Below are 15,182 nucleotides of genomic sequence, written 5' to 3'. Positions count from 1 at the left end.
CGGTTCATGGGATAGCAAAGAGTTGGACACGGCTGAGTGACTGAACTGAACTGAACTGATGCACAGTTTTGAAAGCTATGTCATTTCCCACTAAGGAGACTCTACCAGGTTATATGCCCACCAACAGTGGAGAGGGTAACTATTCCCCTTGCAAAAGGTAGGGCCTTTATCAATAAGTTCAGTACCATAACAAGTACTCCGCTCTTACTATAAACACTATGTAGTTTACACTGTGGGAGATTGAAAAAACAAACAGCTGTGTATATACAATTATAATAATACAGTAAGGGCTGTTAGCAGAGTAACCCTGGGAACAGGAATAGGGAATGACTAATTCTCACTGAAGCAAACAGGGAGATAATGCACTGAAGAGCTGAGCTTTAACAATGGGTAGAAATTTGACAGATACTAATAGTGCTACAAAAGAATTTATCCCTGGGTTGGGAATATCCCCTGGAGTAGAAAATGGCAACCCACTGCAGTATTCTTGCCTGGAAAATCCCCTGGAGTGTTACAGTCCATGAGATTGCAAAAAGAGCTGGACCCAACTGAATGACTGAGTACATGCATACATATGTACATAATAGTGCTGTAAGAATTTATTTCTGTATCCCGGTAGACCAAGAGTTTGCTCCTATCTCCAGTGCCTGCTGCCATGCTTGGAATAACCTGTGTCTGGAGAACCAGTAAAGGAATAAATGAAAATGAATGTTTAGTTGAAAAGGATGCTGGCTTTCGAATATATAATCCAAAAATTAATTCAGGTCTTTAAAGTTATTTCTGGTGTGGATCCAGTTTTACTGATTCCTTTTTCTCAAAAGATTATACAGCAATTAAAACCAGGTGGAGGTACCTCCCTGGTGGTTCAGAGGCTAAGACTCCTCTCTCCCAATGCAGGGGACCTGGGTCAGGGAACTAGATCCCACATGCCACAGCTAAGGGTTTGCATATTGTAAGGAAGATTCAAGGTGCCACGTGTCACAACTAAGACTCAGAGCAGCCAAATAGATAAAAATTAAAAACAAAAGCCAGTTGGAGAACTTTCCAGCTGTATTACTTAGATTTGCAGATCAAGAAGGAAATTACTGAAAGCACCTTGTGAATAGGGCTTTATTTCTGGAGGGTGTCTGTCCCTTCTCACAAAGTATTAGTTGTTTTATGGTGTAATATGGGCTTCCCTTTTGGCCCAGCTGGTTAAGAGTCTGTCTGTAATGCGGAAAACCTGGGTTTGACCTGGGTTGGGAAGATCCCCTGGAGAAGGGAAAGGCTACCGTCTTCAGTATTCTGGCCTGGAGAATTACGTGGACTGGATAGTCCATGGGGTTGCAAAGAGTCAGACATGACTGATCGACTTTCACTTTCATGGTGTACTATGGAAAAATTGGGGGCAATGTATGTGATTCTCCTCTGTTTTGTTCCTTTTTAGTATCTAATTATAAACTTCTAAGCAGAGATCAGGTATTTTGGAAAGACTGAAATTTTGAATATATGTTGCAACACAGTCATATTAAAACCTTTTACAAGTCACTGATTAATTCTACATTTTCAATAACAGAAATCTGTATTCACTTGGTCAAAATAAAAGTTTTAGAATTGTAGACTCTCTGTCTTGCTCTGTCTGAGAGAATTAAAAATGAATATATGACAAATTTACTGTCTTTAATGAAAAATGATTAGATTCATTATTAGACCATATACGTGCAGGCGTGCATGCTAAGTCGATTCAGTCGTGTCCGATTCTTTGTGACCCCATGGACTGTAGCCCATCAGGCTCTTCTGTCCATGGGATTCTCCAGGCAAGATTACTGGAGTGGGTTGCCTTGTCCTCCTCCAGGGGATCTTCCTGACCCAGGGATTGAACCCGAGTCTCATATTTCTCCTGCATTGGCAAGCAAGTTCTTTACCACTAGAGCCACCTGGGAAGCCCATTAGACCATATATAATTATACTCTAAATGAAAAATAACCAAATGCCAAATACTATGATAATGTAGACAGATGCTATGGCTAGTTAGCAAAGGATGAAACTGATGACGACTGGCTGAGTTTAGAATTAGCTGGAAATTTTTTCATGGAAGAAAACTCTTGAGGTGAAAAATGCTCTAGATTAGGAATCTGAATTCTAGTTTAATTTATTTTTCATTTTTTTCAAAATAAAAATAAAGCAAGCTTTATTTAGAAGATAGGGGCTTCTCTCGTAGCTCAGTCGGTAAAGAATCTGTCTGCGATGCAGGAGACTCGGGTTTGATTACTGGCTTGGGAAATCCTGATAAAGCTGGTGGTATCCATTTTGGTTAATAAAGTTCAGCTCAAGTGTTTTAACAGGTCTTTACTGCCATCACAGACTGACATGCCAAGGGCATTCTGAATGCCAGTTGCAGATTGAAGTTATTTCAAAATCCAAGATGGTATCAAAAGCTGTTGGAGTTTGGATTTTTCTTAAAGTTAGACTAACACACTTTTATGGTAAAGAGTCTGCCTGCAATGTGGGGAGACTGGGTTTGATTCTAAATCAGGAAGATCCCCTGGAGAAGGGCATGGCAATCTACTCTAGTATTCTTGCCTGGAGAATCCCATGGACAGAGGAGCCTGACAGACTACTGTCCATGGGGTGGCAAAGAGTCAGACACGACTGAGCGACTAGCACACTTTTATGTGAGTGACTAGATTACTTTGTTTTGAAAATGAAAATGCTACAGTGAACAAGTCTCCTCCACAGATCCCTGAGGCAATGGTGCAGTTGCCTCTGACAGCCAAAATCTCAACATTTCAACAGAGGGGAGCTAAGAGGAACTGGGAAAATGAAAAGCAAAATTAATAACTGTAATTGTCATTGATATAGGCAGCTGTTACTTGTGGCAAACCGAAGCCTAGTCTGATGTGTATTCCTATTTCCTCACATTTCACTAACACCTTACCAGATGGTAACAATATTCTTGAAGTAATGTACCAAGTCTAGAGTTGGAAGGCCCAGACTGTGAGTGGACAGAATGCATTTTTGCATCCAGTTGCCTTAGGTGGTACAGTTCACTAAGGACAAATACGCAGTGGGAAGACCCACTAGCCAAACGTAACTAGAAAAAAGGATAGTAAATGCATAATCAGCACAGTGAGTTCTAGTTTTAGCCTTAACTACTTGACCTTGGGCTGGATGCTTGACCTAGAATTTTTTTTCTTAGATATAAAATTAAAGGATTGGACTGAATGATCTCTAACATTTACATTTGACAACCCATAATTCTCCCATTTCAAGCAGGGGCAAAACACACATTAAGGTGGAGGGAAGGCAGTGGCACCCCACTCCAGTACTCTTGCCTGGAAAACCCTATGGACAGAGGAGCCTGGTAGCCTGCAGTCCATGGGGTTGCGAAGAGTCAGACACGACTGAGCGACTTCACTTTCACTTTTCACTTTCGTGCATTGGAGAAGGAAATGGCAACGCACTCCAGTGTTCTTGCCTGGAGAATCCCAGGGACCGGGGAGCCTGGTGGGCTGCCGTCTATGGGGTCACACAGAGTCGGACATGACTGAAGTGACTTAGCAGCAGCAAGACCAACATTGGACTTCCCTGGTGGCTCAGGCGGTAAAGCGTCTGTCTACAATGCGGGAGGCCAGGGTTCAATCCTTGGGTTGGGAAGATCCCCTGGAGAAGGAAATGGCAATCCACTCTAGTACTCTTGCCTGGAAAATCCCATGGACAGATGAGTACTCTTGCCTGGAAAATCCCATGGACAGAGGAGCCTGGTAGGCTACAGTCCATGGGGTCACAAAGAGTCGGACACGACTGAGCAACTTCACTTTCACTTTCAAGACCAACACGAGTGGTAGATACAAATCAAGCAGGTTGCCTTGAGCAAAAATCATATGTGGGAGTTATAGAAGCTACGTACAGAGCCCGAGTTTGAATCCTAGTTCTGCCACCTATTAATTGTGTGATCATTCAGGAGTTATTCTGGCTTTCCAGGTGGCCCCAGTGATAAAGAATCCATCTGTCGATGCAGGAGACAAAATAGACGTGGGTTCGATCCCTGGGTCGGAAAGATCCCCTGGAAGAGGGTATGGCAACCCACTCCAGTATTCTTGCCTGGGGATTTCCATGACAGAGGAGCCTGGCAGGCTACAGTCCACGGGGTTGCACAGAGTCAGACACGACTGAAGTGACTTAGCATGAACACACAGGAGTTATTTAGTCTCTGTGTTTTCACTTCCTTGCCTGCAAAACAGGGATTGTGTCAGATTTTTATTTATTGATATTCAAGCCCATTTCCATCCTTTCTTGTTATTTCTCTATGAGAAGCTTGGGTATTGCATTTCCTAGACCTTCACTTTGGTAGGGTCTGAATAGGCTCTGCCAGAGGGGTATGTTCATATGCTCTTGGGAAGTGAAGGCAAAAGGGAATGATTGCATTAAAAAAGTTAATTTTTATCTTAGTGTAGTTGATTTACAATGTCAAGTTAGTTTCTGCAGTACAGCAAAGTGAATCAGTTACACATATACATATATTCACTCTCTTTTAGATACTATTCCCATAAAGGTCATTAGCGTGTTTAGTAGAGTTCCCTGTGCTGCACAGTACCTTATTAGTTATTTATTTTATCCAGTCTTCCAATTTATACCATGCCCCTTTCCCCCTTAATACCCATAAGCTTATTCTCTACCTCTGTGTCTCTTTCTGCTTTTCAAATAAGTTGTCTGTACCATTATTTTTAGATTCCATATATAAGCGATAGCATATTTATCTTTCTCTGTCTGACTTACTTTTCATCAGCATGAAAGTTTCTAGGTCCATCCATTTGCTGCAAATGACTATCTTTTTTTATGGCTGAGTAATAGTGTGTTGTATATATGTACCACATTTTCTTTATCCATTCCTCCATCTATGGACATTTAATTTTTGTGCAAAGTTTGCAAATATGTTTTTAAAATAAAAGAACAAAACCTATAACATAGAATAAACATTAAAAATATTAAAATATGAAAGAGAGACTGAAAGAGGAATCATTTAGTTTCTGACTTCTGCAGCCACAGACAACTCTGGTGGGCTTCTGCAACGAAGATGACAGGGAATCTTGGCAGCTGCTAGTGGCTGTGGGCTCTGGCCAGGATTGCTAGTTTTGTTACTGAAAGGTGTGGGGTCCAGTTACTTGCTGCTCAAAAGCCAATAAATGGGTCAGGTTGATGGAAATGAAAGTTTGCTTTGTTTTAGATGTTGGTAGCCACCCAAGGAAGAGAGATTGAAAGGGAAGTAAACTGAGTGTTTCTTGAACATCCTTTGTGACTTTAGTTCCATGAAACCCAAAATGGACAAGAAATAAGGCTTTAGTTTATGTTCATCTAGTCTAATGAGAGGCCGTAAGAAAATTGGTGGGGGTGGGACAGGATTCAGGATTATTGAGGGGTAGACGGCTCTCATAAATGTTTGAAGTGTAGATAAATTTTTGAGTAAATTTTGATGGATCTTTTAGGTTATCTATCTTATTTGTGCACTATTTAGAAAATGTCCTCTGTTTCCTTTCTCCTTTTGCCTTTTCTTCCCCAGTGTATTTCCACCAGAATGTGGGCAAGGCAGTGATACAAAATGATACCGGTTTGAAAAACCACCCAGTTTTCCCCTCTGTGCAGGGAAAACACCAGGTCTCCAGCTCCCATATGTCTCTTTTGCTTTCACACAGGACATTTCACTTTTGACACTTATGGTCACCAAAGATGTGTGTTTTTTTTTTTTTTTTTTTTTTTTGCTGCACTGTGGAAAACTTACCTGATGAGGGATCAAACCAGCTGTACCCCTGCAGTAGAAGCATGGAGTTTTAACCCCTGGACCACTAAGGAAGTCCCCAAATGTGTGTGTGTTCTTTCCCCACATCAAATAATTCTGCAACACCAGCTGGCTGCCCTACAATTTAACCCAATTCTGACACTATCTACCTGGAGATAGCATCACATTCTACAGGTTAAGGGCTGAACTTCCCAGGTGGCATAGTGGTAAAGAATCCACCTGCCAATGCAGAAGACACAAGACACCTGGGGTCCATCGCTGGGTTGGGAAGATCCCCCTGGTGGAGGAAATGACAACCCACTCCAGTGTTCTTGCCTGGGAATCCCATGGACAGAAGAGCCTGGTGGGCTACAGTCCATGGGGTCACAAACAGTCATACATGACTGAGCATGCATGTAATTCCATAAGACTGCTCCCAACTTCAGATGCCAATCACAAGTTGTAGGTTCCCCATGTTACCCACAAATTCTGTCTGTCTTGACTACAAATTAGGGGTTCTCATGATTTTCTTCCCTTTGTGTTTGATTATCTGCTAGCGTGGCTGACAGATTCAAGGAAACAGTTATTTGGCAGTAATTTGTTTAATGGATGAACTGCAGCTCTCCAGGCTCCTCTGTCCATGGGACTCTCCAAGTAAGAATACTGGAGTGGGTTGTCATTTCCTTCTCCAGGGTATCTTCCCCACCCAGGGATTGAACCTGCATGTCTTACATCTCTTGAGTGGGCAGGCAGGTTCTTTACTACTAGCGCCACTTGGGAAGCCCCTGGGAAAAAATATTTAGGTTTACCAGTTTGTTAAAGGACATGATAAAGGACACAGATGAACAGCTAGATGAAGGGGTCCATAAGGTGAGGTTTAGGAGGGTCCTGAGTGCAGGGGCTTCTGTCTCCAGTAGACTTGGGATGTGTCACCCTTTCATGGATGTAAAAACATGGATGTGCTTACCAATCTGAAAATTCTCTCAAACCCATGTTATTGCAATTTTTTGGAGGCCTTATCATACAGGCATGTTCAATTATTAACTATTTCTAGCCATTTCCCTTTTTCAAGAGCGTGCAGGGTGGGGCTGGAAATTCCAAGCTTCTAATCATGGTTTGGGCTTTCCTGGTGACTCAGCAGTAAAGAATCCGCCTGTAATGCAGGAGACACAGGAGGCTTGGGTTTGATTCCTGTGTCGGGAAGATCCCCTGGAGGAGGACATGGCAACTCAGTCCAGTATTCTTGCCTGGAGAATCCCATGGGTAGAGGAGCCTGTTGGGCTACAGTCCATGTGGTCACAAAGAGTTGGACATTATGGAAAAACTGAGCACTCACGAAATCATGGCTTGGTCTTTCCAGAGCCCTAATCCAGGAGCCATTCAAGAACCCACCTAGAGTCACCACAAGAGTTTCCCTTGTGTCAGAAACTGGGATCAGTGACCAAGTGTTAGAACAAAAGATGCTGTCTTATCACCTAGGATATTAAATGTGGGTTTTACATCCTTTTCAATATTATTCTGCTGCCAAGTCGCTTCAGTCGTGTCTGACTCTGTGCGACCCCATGGACTGCAGCCTACCAGGCTTCTCCGTCCCTGGGATTCTCCAGGCAAGAACACTGGAGTGGGTTGCCATTTCCTTCTCCAATGCATGAAAGTGGAAAGTGAAAGTGAAGTCACTCAGTCGTGTCTGACTCTTAGCGACCCCATGGACTGCGGTCTACCAGGCTCCTCCATCCATGGGATTTTCCGGGCAACAGTACTGGAGTGGGGTGCCATTGCCTTCTCCCCAGTATTATTCTATGTATGTGTAAGTATATGTGTATTTTTGAACATTGCACATGTATACATGTAAAAGTATACATGTAATTCTGCAACTCTTCATTATTTAATTTTTACCTTTTGGACTCTTCATTTTATCATAATGAAATACTTAAAACAGACAAATGAGTATACAAAAAAATATTATTAACATCAGCTTTATCAAGTTGCAACTAATCAGCTTTATTAAGATCTTAAATATTTTGATATATTTACTTAAGTTATTTTTTAAAGATGTATATACTCCTATCCCAAATCTTTTATCTTCCTTTTTCCCCAGATGTAATGATTTTTCTTTCTGTGTGTGCCTTTATACTTTTTCTATGTATCTATGACTCTGTAAGAAATATGTGGTTATACTTTTATGTTTTAAAATTTTGTGTGAACAGTTCTTGATTTACTTTGATAAGTTATTATAACCATTATAAGAAGGGTATAAAATGGGAAAGAATTTCCCTTTCCCCCCTTTTTTCATTTCCCAGAAATAACCGTCCTTGTTAAGTGTCTCAGCTATAATTCCATAATTATTTTATGCCTATCAAACCTTACTACTTTTAACACAGTTTTATACAAATGACTTAATATTATACTTTTTCTTCTGTTTCTTGCAGTTTTCCCTTATTAGTTTACCTTTTCAGATCAGAACATACAGATTAATTGCAATTTTTGACAGACACAAATAGTGCTTCATTGATAGATGTACTATAATTTACTTACGAAATTGATCAACTCCAGATTGATGGACATTTAAATTATTTCTACTTTTTAACTGCAAAAGTACTGTAATAAATATCTCATATATTTTTGTGTACTTGGGAAGCTATCTTTAAAGCTTATAATAAAAAACAAACATGTGCACAAAATTACACGTGTACTATTTTTGAACCAGTATGTTGTGTGCTTCTTGTATAATGTGAGGTGGTAAAAAATAAGTTCCCCAATCATGAGACATGAGGTTCCAGTCCTCACTGTATCACCACCTGTGTCTTTAGACAAATCCTTTAATAAGTTTAGTATTCAAGTCTCTCATATGTAAAATGTGGGATTTCTCATTAAAAAGAATAAAGTAATGTCACCTGCAGCAACATGGATGGACCTAGAGACTGTCATACTGAGAAGGAGACAGAGAAGGAGAAATAACTTCTGACGTCTTTTATACCTGAAATCTAAAAAGAAATGAAACAAATGAAGTAATTTACAAAATGATACAAATCAAGTAATTTACAAAGCAGAATCAGACTCACAGACTTAGAGAAGGAACTTAATGGTTGCTGGGTGGGAGGGGAGGAAGGATGGGGAGAAGGGATAGTCAGGGAATTTGGGATGGACATGTACACACTGCTATATTTAAAGTGGATAACCAACACTAACAAGGATCTACTTGATAGCACAGGAAACTCTGCTCAGTGTTATGGAGTGGTTTTCCTGGGAGGGGAGTTTGGGGGAGAATGGATACATGTATATGTATGACTGAGCCTCTTCACTGTTCTATCTGAAACTATAGAAATTATCACATTTTTAATCAGCTATAACTATCACATTTTTATCAGATATAAACTATCACATTTTTAATCAGCTATATCCCAATACAAAATAACAAAATTTTAAATGTGGGATTTCAACTACAAGGTTTCTGCTGCTGCTGCTGCTGCGTCCTCAGTCGTGTTCGACTCTGTGCGACCCCATAGACAGCAGCCCACCAGGCTCTGCCGTCCCTGGGATTCTCCAGGCAAGAACACTGGAGTAGGGGTGCCATTGCCTTCTCCACAAGGTCCCTAAGATCCCTTATAAGTAAGCAAGATCCATAAACTATGATTCAAGTTGCATTACAATTTTATAACTGCATTTGTAGCAACTCCAGGATTTAGGAAAATTGTACTTTAACAAGTATGATTTCATGATAAATAATAGTGGACTGAGAAAAAGTAGACCAGAATTTAAAAGCCTATGATAAATAACTTTTTGTGTATGGGCAAAGAAGAAAGAGCTGAGAAATATGTTACTGGTATAAGGCAAGAAAACCATGACCTCTATTTTCATGTTTAACACATCTAAAAGGAATCAAGATTTGAGATGGATAAGGCCTCCATCATTTCCAGCAAAAGTGCTTTTGTTGAGCTTGGTTAAATCACATATACTGAGAAAGTCACAAATAGTGAGAAAATTGGCTTGATTTCTAAGACAGTTACTATAGACAGTCTAGAATTTTTGAATTGTGTAGCTACTACCCTCTAGTGGTGGGCAGAGGTGAATTCCAGCCAAGACATTTGAAATTTTCTTGATTGAGAAAGGACAAATCACCCCTGTAAAGATGGACAGAAATGATCATTCATTTAACAAACAAAAAAATGTATGGAGCTTTTATTATATTCTGGAAACTATGACAAATTCTGGGGAAATACAAATATGCTTCTTTCTTTTGGAAAATAAACTTACTTATAAACAGTTGAATGCAATGGGCTAAGAACTAAAACCTAAGTATTAAAAAAAAGTTGTGAGAGCACAGAGAAGAGTGTTACTAGTTCTGTTTAAAGAATTTGAAGAGAGCTTCCCAAATTGACATTTAATTAGAATCTGAAGCCATTTTACCAAAGAATGAATGAGAAGGGCATTTCAGTCTTTGCAAATACGTTCAGCATGAATAGAGGTAATGCATTTGGGAAATTATAGCACTGTGAGCAGGTAAGTTAGAGAGGACATTGGGGATTCGAATGAGGGAGGAAGGGTGAGAAGTGGCTCTACATGAGTCTGGAAGGAAAACCTGGGGCAAGACGGTGAAGAAACATCTGCCTAAGGACATTAGACTTTATTTTACAGCCAGTGGAGAGTTTATAAGATGTCTTTCAAAAAGAAGAGTTCAATGCACATAAGGGCCTAAATAAATGATCTAATCATCAGATATACTCTTGGTCTTTCTTTAGTAGGTTTTTTTTTCAACCTGTTAAATGGTGAGCAATGTTAGACCCCTTTTTACCTTTTCACTGTAAGTTCAAATGTACTAATGGGTATTGAAATCAATTTTGTGGGTTGAGAACAACAGAAAATAGAGTAAAATATAATAGAAACTATAAACTGCCATTGGGTTTAGTTCAGTTCAGTTTAGTTCACTTGCTCAGTCGTGTCTGACTCTTTGTGACCCCATGGACTGCAGCACACCAGGCCTCCCTGTCCATCACCAACTCCCGGAGTTTACTCAAACTCATGTCCATCGAGTCGGTGATGCCATCCAATCATCTCAGCCTCTGTTGCCCCCTTTTCCTCTCACCTTCAATCTCTGCCAGCATCAGGGTCTTTTCAAATGAGTCAGTTCTTTGCATCAGGTGGCCAAAGTATTGGAGTTTCAGCTTCAGCATCAGTCCTTCCAATGACTATTCAGGACTGATTTCCTTTAGGATAGACTGGTTGGATCTCCTTGCTGTCCAAGGGACTCTCAAGAGTCTTCTCCAACACCACAGTTCAAAAGCATCAATTCTTCAGTGCTCAGTTTTCTTTATAGTCCATCTCTCACATCCATACACGACTATTGGAAAAACCATAGCTTTGACTAGATGGACCTTTGTTGGCAAAAGTTTAGTAAAAGTAGCATTTTGGGAAACCTTTGTTTCAGGCATATATATTTGAGTTTGTATGGGTGCATTGGGTTCTCATATTTTAAAAAAATGGTTTGGAAAAGACTACTAAATATGTCTAAAAGTGTTAGTCAGTCATGTCTGACTCTTTGTGTCCCTATGGACTGTAACCTCTGTCCATGGGATTCTCCATACTGGAGTGGGTAGCCAGTCCCTTCTCTAGGGGATCTTCCCGCCCGAGGGCAGTATGTCTAAAGGTCTCTCCTAATTTAAAGTTCCTGCACTTTTACTGGGGCTTCCCTGGTGGCCCAGAGAGTAAAGAATCGCCTGCAATGTGGGAGACCTGAGTTCAATCACTGGGTTGGGAAGATCCCCTGGAGAAGGGAATGGCTACCCACTCAAGTGTTCTTACCTGGAGAATTCCATGGTTAGAGGAGCCTGGCAGGCTACAGTCCATGGGGTAGCAAAGAGTATTGGGCTTCCCAGGTGGCACTAGTAGTAAAGAACCTGCCTACCAGTGCACGAGACACAAGAGACTATGGTTCGATCCTTGTGTCAGGAAGATCCCCTGAGGGAGGGCATGGTAACCCAGTTTGGAATTCTTGCCTGGAGAATCCCATAGACACAGAAGCCTGGCAGGCTACAGTCCATAGGGTTGCAAAGAGTCAGACACGACTGAAGTGACTTAGCATGCATGCACGCATGTACTTCTACCTTCTAATAATAGGCTGATTCTTTGAAAGTAAATCTCATTAATCTAATTCACAGGTAGTTTGAAAAGAACCTATAGGTAGTCTTTCAATGGAATGTATGAAATGTTAAAAAGTTTTCGGTCTACCTATATGTACTGATATAAAACGGTATCTTGATGTATTGTCAGGTAAAAATCAAAATGTGGACAGCATGCATGATTCCATTTGTGAAAATTCATAGACTCACATACATTTATAAATGCATAATGCATAGAAAATACCAGAAAGAACATTAAAAAAATTGTTTATAGTGGTCAACTCAATGGAGAACAACAGAAGGATGGATCTTGAGAAGCACGGAGATGGACTTTAAAGTTTTAAAAATACATTTTATTTAGTTGTAACTTACATATAACATAATGCATACATTTTAAGTGCACATTTTCTTTAGTCTTGACTAACATATACATTTTGTGCAACTAACACGACAATCAAGATACAGTGTATCTCCATCACTCCCTTCCCCCCAAAAGCCTCTTTCATAGTCTTTGAATTTTTTGCAAAGTTTACATAGGACCCTGAAATTGGGGGATTTGGGAGAATGGCCAAGTTCAATAAGCTAAATGACTGTACTTAAGTAGAAATCTTGTGTTATTCAACCATTATTACCTACTGTGTGAAGGGCATCATGCTAGGTGCTGAAAAGGCAAAGTTCTTGCTTTCTGTAGCTGATAGTTTAGTGGGAGATATTTGAAGAATAATAACACCTTACTGCTGCTGCTAAGTTGCATCAGTTGTGTTCGACTCTGTGTGGCCCCACTGACAGTAGCCCACCAGGCTCCTCTGTCCCTGGCATTCTCCAGGCAAGAATACTGGAGTGGGTTGTCATTTCCTTTTCCAATGTATGAAAGTGAAAAGTGAAAGTGAAGTCGCTCAGTCGTGTCCGACTCCTCCAGACCCCATGGACTGTAGCCTACCAGGCTCCTCCATCCATGGGATTTTCCAGGCAAGAATACTGGAGTGGGTTGCCATTTCCTTCTCCAGGGGATCTTCCCAACCCAGGAATCGAACTGGGGTCTCCTGTATTGCAGGCAGATTCTTTACCAACTGAGCTATGAGGGAAGCCTGTATTATACACTCATAAGGACTTCCTGGAATGTGAAGTCAAGTGGGCCTTAGAAAGCATCACTACGAACAAAGCTAGTGGAGGTGGTGGAATTCCAGTTGAGCGATTTCAAATCCTAAAAGATGATGCTGTGAAAGTCCTGCACTCAATATGCCAGCAAATTTGGAAAACCCAGCAGTGGCCACAGGACTGGAAAAGGTCAGTTTTCATTCCAATCCCAAAGAAAGGCAATGCCAAAGAATGCTCAAACTACTGCACAATTGCACTCATCTCACATGCTAGTAAAGTAATGCTCAAAATTCTCCAAGCCAGGCTTTAGCAATCCATGAACCGTGAACTTCCTGATGTTCAAGCTGGTTTTAGAAAAGGCAGAGGAACCAGAGATCAAATTGCCAACATCTGCTGGATCATGGAAAAAGCAAGAGAGTTCCAGAAAAACATCTATTTCTGCTTTACTGACTATGCCAAACCCTTTGACTGTGTGGATCACAATAAACTGTGGAAAATTCTGAAAGAGATGGGAATACCAGACCACCTGACCTGCCTCTTGAGAAATCTGTATGCAGGTCAGGAAGAAACAGTTAGAACTGGACATTGAAAAACAGACTGGTTCCAAATAGGAAAAGGAGTACGTCAAGGCTGTGTATTGTCACCATGCTTATTTAACTTATATGCAGAGTACATCAAGAGAAATGCTGGACTGGAAGAAACACAAGCTGGAATCAAGATTGCCGGGAGAAATATCAATCACCCCAGATATGCAGATGACACCACCCTTATGGCAGAAAGTGAAGAGGAACTAAAAAGCCTCTTGATGAAAGTGAAAGAGGAGAGTGAAAAAGTTGGCTTAAAGCTCAACATTCAGAAAACAAATATCATGGCATCCAGTCCCATCACTTCATGGCAAATAGATGGGGAAACAGTGGAAACAGTGTCAGACTTTATTTTTTGGGGCTCCAAAATCACTGCAGATGGTGATTGCAGCCATGAAATTAAAAGACACTTACTCCTTGGAAGGAAAGTTATGACCAACCTAGATAGCATATTCAAAAGCAGAGACATTACTTTGCCAACAAAGGTTCGTCTAGTCAAGGCTATGGTTTTTCCTGTGGTCATGTATGGATGTGAGAGTTGGACTGTGAAGAAGGCTGAGTGCCGAAGAATTGATGCTTTTGAACTGTAGTGCTGGAGAAGACTCTTGAAAGTCCCTTGGACTGCAAGGAGATTCAACCAGTCCATTCTGAAGGAGATCAGCCCTGGGATTTCTTTGGAGGGAATGATGCTGAAACTGAAACTCCAGTACTTTGGCCACCTCATGCGAAGAATTGACTCACTGGAAAATACTCTGATGCTGGGAGGGATTGGGGGTAGGACAAAGGGACAACAGAGGATGAGATGGCTGGATGGCATCACTGACTCAATGGACGTGAATCTGAGTGAACTGCGGGAGTTTGTGAGGGACAGGGAGGCCTGGTGTGCTGTGATTCATGGGGTCGCAAAGAGTCGGACACGACTGAGCAACTGAATTGAACTGAACTTAAGGACTTCCCTGGTGGCTTAGATAGTAAAGAATCTGCCTGTAATCCAGGAGACCTGAGTTTGAACCCTGGGTTAGGAAGATTCCCTGGAGTAGGAGGCACCCCACTCCAATTTCCCTGCCTGGAAAATCCACGGACAAATGAGGCTGACCGGCTACAGTTCACGGGGTAGCAAAGAGTCAGACATGACTGAGCACAGCACACACACACACACACACACACACACACACACACAATCTCAAAGCATTCTATAGTAATAGATATGCCATTAACCATTTTCTGTTGATATTCATTTACCTAGTTTCTTTTCTGTTGATATTCATTTACCTAGTTTCCATTTTTCACTACTACAAACAACGCTGTAATAAACATTGTGTATATTATTTTGCACATATAAAATTATTGCCCTAAAATAGCTATTAGTGGATTTGCTACATTGAATGTTACATACAGGACATTAATTTGAAATTTACCTTCAGAAATGCTAAACCACTACCTTCCGGCAAACACTTGAGTAGTTGATTCCCCACATCCTTATAATGGCTAGACATTATGACTCATTTTTGAGTTTTAAGATATCACTTTGTATGCAGAGCAGACAAATTAGACAGGTTTTCAACCAGTCAACATGATGAAGTGGTGACTAGACCACTGTTGTAGTCAGACAGACTTGACTTGGTATAT

This window comes from Bos mutus, chromosome 5, assembly GCF_027580195.1.
Source record: "Bos mutus isolate GX-2022 chromosome 5, NWIPB_WYAK_1.1, whole genome shotgun sequence".
Taxonomy (NCBI): domain Eukaryota; kingdom Metazoa; phylum Chordata; class Mammalia; order Artiodactyla; family Bovidae; genus Bos; species Bos mutus.
The sequence above is the reverse complement of the archived record's forward strand: the minus strand, read 5'-3'. Positions refer to the sequence as shown.